Raw genomic sequence first — 14,381 nt, forward strand, 5'->3', positions numbered from 1 at the left:
GTGGGATCTGCAACGCAATGTTGCAGCATTGTCAGCGGGGCATCTTCAGACCAGAGTCACTCCGTCACACCTAACCATAGCTTTTTGCTAGTATTCTCCTAACAGTCAGTCTGGGCCCACTGATCAGGCCACCCACCCAGAGGTCATCCCCTGCTTAGGGTTCCTAAACCCACCCACCCCAGTTTGTGGACACCTCCTTCTTGTAAGGAGATGGGACTTTTTGGCTGCTTGAAGCAATGCGGAAGTCTGGAAGCAGAAAGAATGGTAAACATGATATATCTAGTCTATACACAGCACAGAAAGCCCTGTGAATGCCTTAAGGGTATCCATTGCATGCTGTCCACGGCACAGAAGAAAATAGTACCTAGCACTGATAGCAATGAATTTGTGGGATTTGCTCACAATCCCAATCCATCGTAACAGTTTTATGAATTTTTTTTAATTTCAATTTTTATTTTATTAATAGTTCTCTATGGAACAGGTAAAACCACTCCTCAAATATATTGTTTAAGTTGAAAGTCCAGTTAGGGTTGGTATAAGTTGGTTCTGACTTGACGGTACATAACATAACAAATCCTCTTATAAAAATCACATGAGGAAAGTCAGTATTGTTACCCTCCCCTATGCAGATAGGAAGAGTGAGGCTGAAAGACTGGCTGGCATAAAATACACCAGATGGATCCATAGCAAAAGCAGCACTCAGCTCAGGATATCCTAAATCATACTCTCATCTCAGGTACTGTGGTGTACTTATTCTCATACAGCAAGCACCAAGATGTGCTTTACATATTTAACCCTCATACACCGAGATGGAATGTTTTATCCACTGCTCCCATCACACTGTGTTACAGAAGCCACACAGACTCATAAGGTGGGCCTTTTATGGTATCATCACTTAACAACCATAAACAGTGTCCCCAGTTTACAGCTGCTAGCCATGTACAGGTCTGTTTTCAAAACAAACAAAAAACATGTAAAACAAAAAAAAAAGGTTTAAAAGAAAAAAATAACAAGCAAAAATGCCATCCTCTGGTTGTCGATGGGTTGGCCCCAAGGAAGAAAGACTGGAATTCTCATTCAGGTCAAGTATAAGAGATGTAAATGAAAACCACTGGCCTAACTGCAATTCTTAGTACATTGGAGTTCTGACTGGGAGATAAGAGAATATCCGACAGCTCTCTCAGTGCAAAGTTTGGTTTTTTGTTTCTTTAATGGTGCTGTACAATAATTAGTGATATGATCAAACTAAACATTGCACTTTAAGCTCACAAATCATAGTTTGCATTTTAAGAGGGGTTCCTGGAAAAAGGTGGCCACATCTGACCATTTATCAGGGATTTGTTTTCTCTGTACCTTCATTTCGTTGCAGTATATTTGGCCCTGTAATTTCTGATCCTCCAGACTTTGCATCTACATAACGATAAAGATCTTGCATTTTTAATAGACCCTCTCAAAGTTGAAGCCACAATGAAGCCAAAGCACTTTACAAATTTTATTAAATCATTGTACAAAGCCATTAGCAAACTAAAACTGCAGCTCACCCTTATAGTTAAGATCTCCTCATTCCTTTAAAGTGATTAATGTGGCCCATATTGCCATGGTTTATTTATGAAAATCCTAGAAAGCGAAGCCCATGCTAAGCGTTGGAAACTGCACGCTGAGGTAAGTGTGATGTAACAGTATAGTTAACTGAATAATAGTCCAAACCACATAAAGAGGATATATGTTCCCCAGCTGGGAAATTACAATATTTTAAAATGAGAGAAAGTCTTTGGGGGCAGGAGATTTGCTTGATTTTCCTCTTGGACAAATGCACTATTACAAAATTATGAATTCTGTGATACTGCTAAGCATCACTTAGCTGTCGTTGTAAGCCCTGTTACATATGTCTATGAGTAATGTTTTACACTGTAAAGTTTAACAGTAACCATCTCACTCAACTTTATAATAACCGTGTTAGCATTTTAGTTTGTAGACCCATTTTAAATATGTGAAAATGTGGTTAAAGGTGTCATTCCATACCCATTGACGAAGTGGAAAAGATGGAGGAAAGGGCAATGACAATGATCAAGGGGCTGGAACAATTCCCTCATGAGGAAAGCCTATAGGAGCAGCAGCAAGGCAAGTGAACGGGAGCATGGCAAAAGTGGTTAAAATCATGCAGGTTGATGATAAAGTGAACAAAAATAATTTTTACCCTTCCTTTTCTCAATCCATTAACTTAAGGCCATCTGGTGAAGCTAAATGCTAAAAGATTCAGGGCAGACAAAAGGATATCCTTCTTGGCACACTAAGGTGCTAAACTATGGAGTTTGTAAACAGGCAGAGTTGTGGTGGTGGTGGTAACTATCTTGAGTTACCTCAAGAGGAAATTATTAGGCAAATTCATGGAAGCAATACAAACAAGGAAGCATCCATGGTTTCTGTATTAGTCTTGAGATCCGCTCCACTCAGTGCCTTCACCAATCAGGTACAAATGGTAGTTAAGATAACACATGGCATCTGTTATGAAGATAACTTCAGAAGGATGGTTAAAAGATGCAAACACAAAAACAAAGGCCAGCTCAATCTTTCAGCATGTCCCCTCCCCCTCCCCCAAATATTATGGCTGAGGCCATGCTCTGTTTGCTTATTAGTGATGCACACAACCACGGACAAAAGCCAAGGCAAAGCTACAACTGTAGGGGTCTAGTCCTTATTAAGGAGTCTGTGAATAGTTCATGCACCTGTCATTTTTTGCAGCCACAACCTGCTTTTTGAGCTCCGTACAAAATCTACTTGGCCAATACAGGAACAGAAAGATGAACGGACTAGGTTGAATCCAGCAGGGTTCTGCCTATGTGTTTATTTGGAAGAAAGTTCAGCTCGGAAGACTCATTTCTACATCACTTACTTGCAATGTGTGAGAGGGGGCTCACTTGACCAAGACCACTGGAAAAAGTTCATGTACAAACCAGCACAAACCTCCAAATTAAGGTTTGTGCCCATCTCTAGTTTACACAACTTTTAGAACAAAGTAACCGACCTGAAACTATCTGGGTAGCTCAGTGAGTTAAGTATCTGGCTATCAAAAGTTGGAGTTAATTCTCCACTGTGCATTCCAGAAGAGCCAGCCTATGTGGCCTAGGGCAAGCTGCACAGTCCCAGGATGCCCCCAGAAAAAGGAAAAGGTAAAACCCTTCTGAGTGTCCTCTGTCTGGAAAACCCTGAGGAGGGTCACCATAAATCAAAATTGACTTGATGGCACACAATTATATAAGAAGACACAAAGTGGTGAGTAATTTTTCAGATTCATCAAAACTCTTTAAGGAGCAGGTGTTGCTTTTAAAATATATGAAAATGGAGAGTTGTTAAGTGAGAGGAGGATTCCCTTCCTTTGTCTGGAAGCAATAATAGCCAGGATGGGAAACTGCCGTGGGGTCTGGATTCAAAATCTGATGAGGTGGCCACACGCCGCTATCGAATGAGTTTGCTGGACAGTGGCAAAAACAGATTGATTTCCTATGAATAGCTGGAAGCAGGGGATGCACCAGGAAGCATTGTTAGCCTTCTAAATACGTTGTATGCATCTTATGTGTTTTATTTTCATTAAAAAGTTAAAGGATGTTGCCACCACAGCAACGGCAAGGGTGGAAGGGTCACCACAGAAGCAAGGGGCTGCACAGCCTGCTCTCCCTTGCTTTAGAGGGGATTGTTATGCAAATTCCATTAGCTTAGTTTTTGCCTTGTACAAAAAGGATCTCAGGCTGATGCTGATGCAAAAAAGTAATGACTGTTATCTCTTTATCAATTTAAAAGCTAGACCTTATATTTGGATCTGCCCTTAGCACTAATCAGAATACACAGGTCTTTCAGGGAGAAAATGAAAGATCAGATGGTATGAACTGGAAATCAGGTTTAGATTGTGTACTGGGTATAGAATCAACAGAAGTGAAAATTGGGTGGTGCAACCTAGTGGCTGGAGAACACAGTTTCTCCCTTATGGACAAATTCCTGTGATTAGATAATACAAAATTATTTTCCACTTGTTCTTCATCTACCTCTCTAACCACTGATGCTCATCTTCTCCCAAGGTCAGTAGACATTATAAAACATTGCAGAGAAGTGTTTACTAGCAATAATAGCTTGATAAGTGAATCCTAATAACTAGCACATTCCTTTGTGTTTGCTGCATTGCCTTCCAGTGCAGTCTTTAAATCTTGGATAGGATTCAGTAAAAGGACTTCCTCCTGCCAGTATCTGTTTATATTAAAGTCTCATTTCTTGAATAGGTGTACTTAAAATTCCTTCACTTTTCCCTTGAAATAGCTACATACACAACATACTTGGAAACACACACTTAGTTGCTGGTTCTTTCCAGACACACTGGAGCAAAGGGACTGGGATTTAACTATTTTCTCTGACTTGCTCTTTGCAAGCAGATCTCCATCTAGCAAAAACTGCACACTCTAAGATCAATATCACCTATAAAGATAATGGCCAGGATCCAAAGAGCTACTTTACTATCACCCAAAGAACTTAGAAACATAGAAAGCTGTCTTAAGCAGAGTCAAACTATTGGTCTATTGAGCTTGCCATTGTATACCTAATCTAGCTGAGAGTAGCTCTCAAGGATTTTAGACAAGGGGATCCTTGCAGCAAACTGTGCAATGAGCTTGTTCTGTATATTGTTGAGTTTGAGACCTTCCTTGTATTCATCCAGTATGAAGAATTGTTTCTTAACCAGACCTTCATATCACCAGTGACATTCCTGCCACTGTACAGAATGTACGTAACTGTATATATCTCAAGATTGCTTCCTGCATGTGAAAGGCTGAAGTCAAGACTAGAGCTGACCATTCATTTTTGCGCATTTACTTATTTGTGTGTGTGCGCGCGCGCGTGCGCACAGAGGAAAAGATATGGAGTGTCTACTGAGGATGGCTAACAATCAACAAAAAACATGCAGATTTAAAAAAATACAAATCTAAACTGACAAATTGCAAAATGCCTGCTCGCTTATAACAAAAGGAAGGCAAACAAATTGTGGTACAAAGTAGACAAAATACTTCCTTATCCCCCCCAAGGATTGTATGAATAGCTATGTTCTGAATGGCATGTAAAGGATAAAGTGGATGGAGTGGGGGGAACAGATGGATCTCCAACAGAAGGAAGTTCCGTAAGAAGGGGGCACCACTGACGAAGCCCTAGCTAGCTGTATCTACACATCCGTCTCACCTACATACGCCATGAACATCTGCCATTCAGTTAGGTTTTCCATGGATGTTAACAATGTTAGGATGAAATGCTATTAAAAGTCAGCAGTAACACTTTTTTTTAAAAAAGTTCCTGTTGCCTAAAAACAATCTGCTCAAAATGTTTGGTAAATAGAAGAGGGTTTTCAAATATGAAGGACCACAATTGAAAGGCCCAGCTTCACCTTGACACCTGCCTCGGTACTTCAAATGTCAAAGGCAGGCTGGGCAGGTTAGTGGTCAGAGAGGTGAATGCAGAACTGTACCCCACAACCAGGTTCTTTGGGACTTGGTGAGTCAAAAGAGCTACTTTCAACTTAGCACATAAAGAAATTGGTTGCAAGAGCTACCAAGGTTTATGGCACGTTTTAGTTACCTACTAGCAGTTAGGAGGCTTAAGGCTATACTTTCAACTACTCAGCATTTCCAGGTAAAGGCAGTACCATGCACAGCACGCTGCTGCAATGAGATCTTGATATTGCCATAGCTGGTGATGTGCCAAACAATGCTGAGAACTGATAAAAAAATTGACCTATCTATAATCTGGAATAAATATGTGCAAAGACACACGCCATATATCTCTAATGGGGATGCGCCTTCCAAGATGGGACTTTAAGTAGTCTGGTCAAATGAAATGCAAACAGCTTCTGGAGAAATGTTTGGATAATACCTGGCATTAAATGACATGGTTTCTTATGTATAGCTACTAAACACAGGATATATGAGTTGTTTTTCTAGGAAAAGTCACTGTTTTGCAGTCAACAATTCAGCTTGAAAAATAAAGATTCAGTGTAGGAGGAATGCAGATGTCAAGATGAAGAAAAGAGGTTGGGTAGCCAATGACTTGCCAAGAAGGAGTGAGCCTGTTTTCATCACTTTTGGTGAAGAAATGGACTTTACGGGTACTGTGAATCATCAGGGAGATGAATAAATGGATGACAGATCAAGTCACACCTGAATTCTGTCTCGTAACAAAAATGACCAAACTGAGGCTATCATACTTTAGGCTTCTAATGAGGAGACAATCCACTGGAAAAGACAGTATTGCTGGGGAAAGTTGAAGGCAGAAGAAGAGAGAGGCTGAATATGAGATGGGTTTGCAAGGCTTGAGCAGATCACTAATTCACAGGGGTTCCTGAAGTTGGAAATCACTTGATGGTACATAACAACAGTACAAATGAAGCTCAAACTCTCTCCAGAGCCTATTGTACTTCGAATACACCATGAGATGAAAATACTGATTAGAAAAGACAATAGTTTTGTTTTTGTTTTTTTAAGTTGAACTAACATGAGATGGATTAATTCCATAAAGGAAGACATAGCCTTTGGTTTACGAGATCAGCAGGACTGTTGATGCTAGGACATTTTGGAGGCCATTGGCTGAAATCCATACATTACACCATGTAAGGCTGACGTCTTCAGCTGGAGTGATTTTTAGAGATTAAAATAAATACAGTTCACCACCAAGATTCCCAATGCTCCCATGGAACCCCTTTCATAATGAGGAACCATTAGGAGCCAAAGGATGTGGAAAGTCTTGTATTTCTGCCACTGAGATGACTATCAGCAGTGACGATTTTTTGAAATTTAATATCTTCTCTTCCTTTGGTGTCTAAAGGCTTCCTCGTAGTGAAAGGAGTTCCATAAGAGCCTGAGGAAGCTGGGAGGAATCAGAAGTTTTTATTATTATTATTTTTTAAAAAATCTAATTCTGCCAACTTGATGATGTCATGAGCCTAACATAGCATAGGTGCACAAAGAGAATTTCAGCCAATATTTTATAGTCTTTCCCATAGGTTGGAAACAACAGTGCATGACAACAAAAAATACTGACAAAATTATAAAAATGTTAGGAACAAAGAAGAGTAGACAGTATTCTATAACATAGACCTGCCTTCCAGTTTGAAATTAGGCATTTCTTATTGTGTGACTCAGAAAGAAGACAGCCAGTCTTTTTATTCGTATCTGTTGTTCAAGTACTGTACGAAGAGCAAAGCCATTATGATAATCCTCAGAAGGAAGCATTTAGAACCCCTGCCAGTTCTTCTGGAACCCACATGGGTTGTCCCTAAGTCACAGCTGTTTGACAGGAAAGTGCCTGGATCCCATTGAGTCATAACATCATAGAAGGAAAGCACCACATCCGGCTGACTTCATAATCATTAAGGAAATAAATGAAACATGTTTTCAGTGAGACGCGATTACTAAGGAACTAAACAAAACCGTCTGAAAGCAAGTGCAACAAATGTCTCAATAATACCAGCCTGCATTTTGATTTAATCAGTATAAATGTAGCAGATCAGTGCTGAGGAAATACACAAAATCACTGGGTTAGATGGATAATCTCTGGGTCCATTAGGACTTCTCTTGGTTTTAGTCATACTTCCATGTGTCTGGAAACATTTATGAACATAGAAAAAGAATTAAGAGCTGGATTTGTATTCAACAAGCTCAGGTATGTGAAGAAAATTGGATCTACCTCGCAGTTCCATTTTAGTTGCACTAGAAATTGTACACATTGTCTGCTCTTGGCTTCAGGGCTTGCACTGACAAGAGATGTCAAACTGTAGGACAGATCATCTCTTCTTGTTCATGGTTTGGCCTTATGTACACAAGTGTTGGCTTCTTCTCTCATTCCTTCTCTCTCTCCTCATCCTCCTACCCTTGCATGGAGTCCTTTCTTTACTGATACTGTAATGATATTTTGCAACAAACCCCAGCAGCCATTTGCCCTCAAACTAGGATGTACAGTAAAGTCTGGGTTTTCTTGTTACACCAACTCCCCAGACATCTAACTATATATATTAGTGTGCAGGTGTATGCAAAATGTGCAGTTGAAAAAAGTGTGTGCAGTTGGAAAGTTTCCATCCAAGAATTTCTTCAAATGAACTTTTCATCAAATCCAAAGCCACAGCAAAAACATCTGGCAGTCACTGGTCTAAACCGAATTGTTAAGTCCCAACTACAGTAAACCCACTGACTGAATACTGTATAAATCCCATCAAATGATCCAGCCCATAAATCCTATTGATTAAACGACTCACCTGTAAGGCTCATTTGCAGGACCAATAGATTTACACGCTTAGTAGAAGTAAGGTGTGCCGATCTCGGTGATGCTTCTTTCTAAACAATGTTTTTGCAGCAATTTGTTGAAAAATAGAGTGGGTTCCTGATAAGAGAAAAGCACTTCAAATATTTAGGGTCTATTCTCTTACCAGAAAGTCACTGGCTCTACAGGCAGTAACTCTGGTACATTGATTCCCAATGCCTTTTTTCAAGTAATTCCATAAAAGAGAAGTTATGCTAGACTAGATTGTTTATCTTACTTTTCCCAGTATGATTAATCTCCTGAGTCTTGCTAAGGGGCTTAGGGGTGGGGAATTACATGGACAAATTTATATATATATATATATATATATATAATACAATGCAATTGTAACTGATATTATATTATAATGCAATTGTTTGCCCTAATGGAGCAGCTCAAAAAGCCACAATATAATATTCAAATCATTTTGGAATCGGGACGGTGGAGGCATTCTCATTAAGAAGCTTATTTAGTTACCTGTATGTTACTTAACATATGGCTGGATAGCTCTGTGGTTTAGATATCAGGCTACGGAGCCAGAGGTTGGGTGTCCAATGCCCCGCTGTGCCTCCTGTGAGTAGAGCCAGCCTGGGTGTCCTTGGGCAAGCTGCACAGTCCCAGAGCACCCCCAAATGAGTACTCTCTACCCAGGAAACCCTGAAAAGGGTGACCATCCATCAGAATTGACTTGAGAGCACAGGATTAATTTTTATATTAGTTGGCAGTCTGCAAATACATTTAAAAGATTATTGTGTTAGACTAGTAGTTTGTCTAGGCCAGTGGTGGACTGCAATTGGCTCTCCTGACGTTTTGAGCTCCAACTTCCATTGTTCTTACTTAGCATGGCCAATGGTGAGGGATTATGGGAGTTTTAGGCAAAAACATTTAGAGAGAAAAAAATATGTTGATGAGCTTTGTTTGCCTGCTATCAAACTATTCATTCTTTTAGTTGAGGAAATTGACTTTATTGTCCAGATGACTAGGGAGATCAACTCAGCATCAGTTAGAGAAACCACAATAGTTTCTGAGGTTACCAAATTCTCTTGAGTGCAGCCTGCCTCTTAAAAAATTTGGAGGAATGACTAGGAGGAAAAGCAGATGTAGATTTCATCTTAAAACTACTAGATATGGATTTGGACTTTTGCCTCATAAAAGCTGCCACTTTTTGACCTAAAATCTGGTCTTGTGAATATGTAACTTCTAGTAACTGAATAAAACTACTGCCTTTGGCAGAAGTTTAAAAAATGATGAGAGAAGGGGGCATATGCTTTCTTTTTAGTTTTTTTTAAATTAAAATAAGTGCCTATAAATCTGTACTTTATTAAAATTCACATTGTTTCTTCCTCTTTGAAAACCTACTTACTCATATAGATTTTACAAGGGACGTGGTGGTGCTGTGGGCTAAACTGCAGAAGCCTTTGTGTTCTGCAGGGTCAGAAGACCAGCAGTCGTAAGATCGAATCCATGCGACGGAGTGAGCGCCCGTCGCTTTGTCCCAGCTCCTGCCAACCTAGCAGTTCGAAAGTATACAAATGCAAGTAGATAAGTAGGGACCATCTCAGTGGGAAGGTAAACAGTGTTCCAGATCTAAGTCGCGCTGGCCACGTGACAACGGAAAACTGTCTTCGGAAAAGCTCTACGGCTTGGAAACGGCGATGACCACCGCCCCCTAGAGTCGGACACGACTGACTAAATGGCAAGGGGAACCCTTACCTTACCCTTACCATATAGATTTTAAGTGGAATTTGGTTCACTCCACTAAATCTTAAAATAATGTTGGACACATTGCCAGGATGTGTTAAATTTCAGGCTGGGCTTTCTTTACTGTGTCAACATTGGCAACTGTTTTAATAGAAACTGTTTTAATCTGTTTGTCATAATTCAAAGGATTAGGAGACAGATTCAGTTTCATCTGTTTTTAGATTTTCTTAGTCTTTTATAATAACCAAATGTTGGTACTGAAGAGAACAGAGAGAATTCTCCAAAATTATCATACCATTTTGTGTGAAATCCTACTGGAAACCAAATTCATCATTCAAAATATCCAGTATCTAACATATATATTCACCATCAAGATTTGCAGTGGAGAATTCTGACTAGGATGTTTGATTCCTGTGTAACTTAAATAAACTGCCAACTGCTTTGAAGTGAGTTGAAAACTTTGATGGCAGCCATTTCTTTTTAATTGCAGGTATGTTTTGCAAGGCAAGGTCTAGCTAAATGTCTCCATGTCTAATGGAAGTTTCTGTAATTTAGGTTGTAAGCCAAACCATACTTAAGTTTGACATGGGTTTTGGTGAAATGAATTGGACTAATATCCAAGTCAGTGTGTTTAGGATCATACTGGTTTGTTTGTTCCCCAGATAAAAAGGAATTTCTCACACTTTCAAGAACCAAGTGGCTAAGGGCCAAAATAGTGTTTTGAAGATTATAATTATATGCAAATATATTTGTATTGCATTGTTACTGTTAATGAAGTTGACGTTAACCTTGGAGACAAAGATCACCCTCTACTTTGAAATTTGAATTTCAGGATCACAGCTGTTGCACAGCTATATATATATCCAAGCCCACCACAAAAATACAACAAATGTTACAGTCAGCAAAGGACAGAAGGGACCCCTTCGCCACTGCAGGAGTATAGCAGATACCTTGCAATTGTGGCCAAGTATATCTTGGAACCATAAAATGAAGCATCCACGCCAGAATCAAAGAACGTGAGAGACACTGCAGACTAAGACAAGCAGAAAAATCAGCAGTAGCTGAACATGCCCTAAAACAAGCTGGACATGAAATTCTGTTTCAAAATACTGAAATACTGGACAACACCAGCAATCATTATGTTAGACTGCACAGGGAAGCCATTGAAATCCACAAACACCAACAGAACTTTAACAAAAAAGAGGAAAGTTTGAAACTCAACAAAACTTGGCTCCCAAGGTCAACGAACTCTACCCAGCCACAAGGACCGGGGATCACTACACACAAAAGACCAGCTAATGACACCCATCAATCACAGTGACAGATAATCTCTCCTCCTTATCACAACAATACACCCACAAGAAGACATACTAATCACCCATCTCCTGAAAAGGACAAAAGATGATCACACAGCCATAAATACTCAACTCCCAAACAAATTGCACCAGAGCACAGAGTGCTGTCCTCTGAAGATGCCGGCCACAGAGAATGGTGAAACGTTAGGAAGAACAATCTTCAGGACATGGCCAAAGAGCCTGAAAAACCCACAACAGCCATTAGATCCCAGCAATGAAAGCCTTCACAAATACTTATTCCTTATTTGTTCATAGAACATATGGTACAGAAGGACATGGGACAAAAATTCAGGCGTCTCAGCCATACGTATATGGACAATATCTCTCTTGATGGGGAATTCGTAAAAATCTACCCTGGAACAATGCTGAGGGTAGAACATTAAAGCTGGCAAGCACAAATGCTTGATGAGCCAGGGGGTGTTCTAAGAGTTGTTAAATAAAGTGCATATGACCCCTATATTGGCAACACACCATTTGTAATAGGCAAGTAGGTTGTGTTTGCTAAAGACAATAGCTCTTGTCTCTCAATATCATGTAGTCTCCGGACAATATTCTAAATGCTTGCTGTTGTCCAAGCATTAGAATGGAGACAAGAGGTATGCCACTCGATCTAATTTTCTGCTGGATCAAAAGTGACTACTTGCTAGTATGGGAATCCATTAACATAAAGTGTACATGGTCAGGATGCTCAGCTCAACAATGAAGACACAACCATGGTCTGGATCCATGGTCTACTTACTAACTGACATACTCCAGATTCCAGATACATGGTGACATATCATACACAGTTGGAAACATCCAAAATGTGTCACAGAAAGGTGAATCTCTCAGAGTGAACTATTCAGACTGTAAGCGCCAGTTGATGAGACAATAAGAGGTGGTCTACTGGGGAGACATGAAGCTAATTCTGCTCTGTAAGTCTCTGAACTTCTGCTGCACAGCTATATATATAAAGCAATTCCAAATTCTGCAGTAATTATCACAGTTACAGCCTTGCACACTTTCAGGCTTAACACCTAACAGAAAGCTTCAGACTGTCTAGAATCAGATATTATTTTTGGACTTCTTTCTCCACTTATTTTAAATCTACAAAACTGCTTGGATTCTTAATGCTCTGTTTGCATTATCCTGGGTACGACAACCAGCCATTGTTACCTTCTGCTCTCATAGTTTTTTGTAACTCCACCAGAGCAAAACAGGACTAAATGTGAATTAACAAGGCAAATACTATATTATGTTCTTTCCTGTCCAAGAGGTCAGCCTTCCTTTCTCTTTTTCCTTTCCGCTGTTATCTCAGCCAGCCATGCTCAGACTCCCTTATGAAAGGGATCTATATATCACTTACTGCTTCCCCCCCCCACTCCTTCAGTCGGGTTTCTCCTGACTGCTTTTATTTTTATTAAGCAACAACTGTGGTCTTGTAAGATTCCGCAAGGATTGCCTCATGGCGGATCTTTGGCCCTGGTGTTTCTGATTCCAGTCCTGGAGCTAAAAATGCAAACCGAGGGAATCTGTGGGTCCATCTTCCGCAAAGAATAACGATGGTTCCTAAACATTCCCCTGACTTCCTGCTCATTTTTTAATGCTTCTGATGAAATTACTTTGGTTATATTTTGACACCTTATGGAATCACAGCGATGTGTATCAGATAGGCCCTCACCTCCACCTCCAGCTGCACTCAAGAAACCCTCCCAAGGGAACTTGTAGTCGAAAGCATTGTGCAGAAACTGGACTTTCTGTGAGCAAACTGGACTTTGCAAGCCTGATTTTCGATGCAGCTTGGGGGCTTAGTAAAGTTTGGATGGTTACACTGAAGCTCTTTCATTCACCACAGGAGGCAATGACATATTTATGGATATTATTTATTTGCTCCATTTTCACCAGTCTCCAAGGATTCCAGGACAGTATATATTGCTTAGCCCTACCTGCAAAGCGGTTTTGCCTTACAACAAGCCTGTACAAATACAGGAATCCAAGAAAGAGGCACCAGCCTGGAATTTCAAATCATTGTCTCTCATACAGAACTAAGTGCCAGAGCGCGAAATGATGGATGGGTTTGATCTTTACCATGCCTTCCTAGACACCAATTACACTGGAACCAGGGTTGGGTCAGCTCTACTGTCAGGCAGGGTGAAGCAACAGACTCAGACCACAGATGAGACATCGGTGCTGCCACTCATCCCTCTGTGTTGGAGAACAAGACGGCATGGCCTTCTCTCATCTAGCGCAGCCCTGAGATACGTAAGCTAGGTGAGTGAGGATCAGAAATATGGTAAATTTGGTTACAGACTGACAGGCACTGGTGTTGGCAGGCGAGGATCAAAGGGCCAAAGGCAGGTGTGGAATCAAAGTTAGGCAGATGTTTGAATTCTGAAGTGCCCCCTGGGGGCCAAGAGAGAGGAGACAAGGCAAGCGAGGGTGCCAGTCTGCAGCAGTAGGCAGGAAATGAGGTCAGGATAAAGGGCTCCGACCAATAAACTGGTTTTGCTGCAGGAAATGGGAGGCAGTCCCTGAAAGCTTCTGCCAAATAGCACTTGTTAGTTTTTAAGGTGCCACGAGAATCTTTATTGCCTGGGGTGCAATATGGTCACACAGTTCCTCCCATCCTGGAAAGCAGTTTGAGAAGTGGCTTGCAGAAGGAGGTCCATTCAAGGTTATTCAATTTTTTTAAACCCCTGGGCTAAACCAAGTCCCTGCATGAGCCTTCAATTGATTGACTGATTGATTATACTGTATTTATATCTTACCTTTCCTCCACCAAGCTCAATGTGATGTACACGGCTCTCCTCATCTCCACCTTTATTCCCATAAGAGCCATGTGAGGTGAGTCAGGCTGAAAGGGTATGACTTGACTCCCAGCGTCACATGTTATTCCATGGCTGAGTGGATATTTGAACCCAGGTTTCCAGAGCTCTAGTCCAAGAGTTTAACCATGACACCATACTTGTGCTTGGGGGAGGGGGGCAGGGAGGTTTATAGAAACATGTTCTACGTGGCTGTACT

Source organism: Pogona vitticeps, chromosome 5, assembly GCF_051106095.1.
Source record: "Pogona vitticeps strain Pit_001003342236 chromosome 5, PviZW2.1, whole genome shotgun sequence".
Classification (NCBI taxonomy): domain Eukaryota; kingdom Metazoa; phylum Chordata; class Lepidosauria; order Squamata; family Agamidae; genus Pogona; species Pogona vitticeps.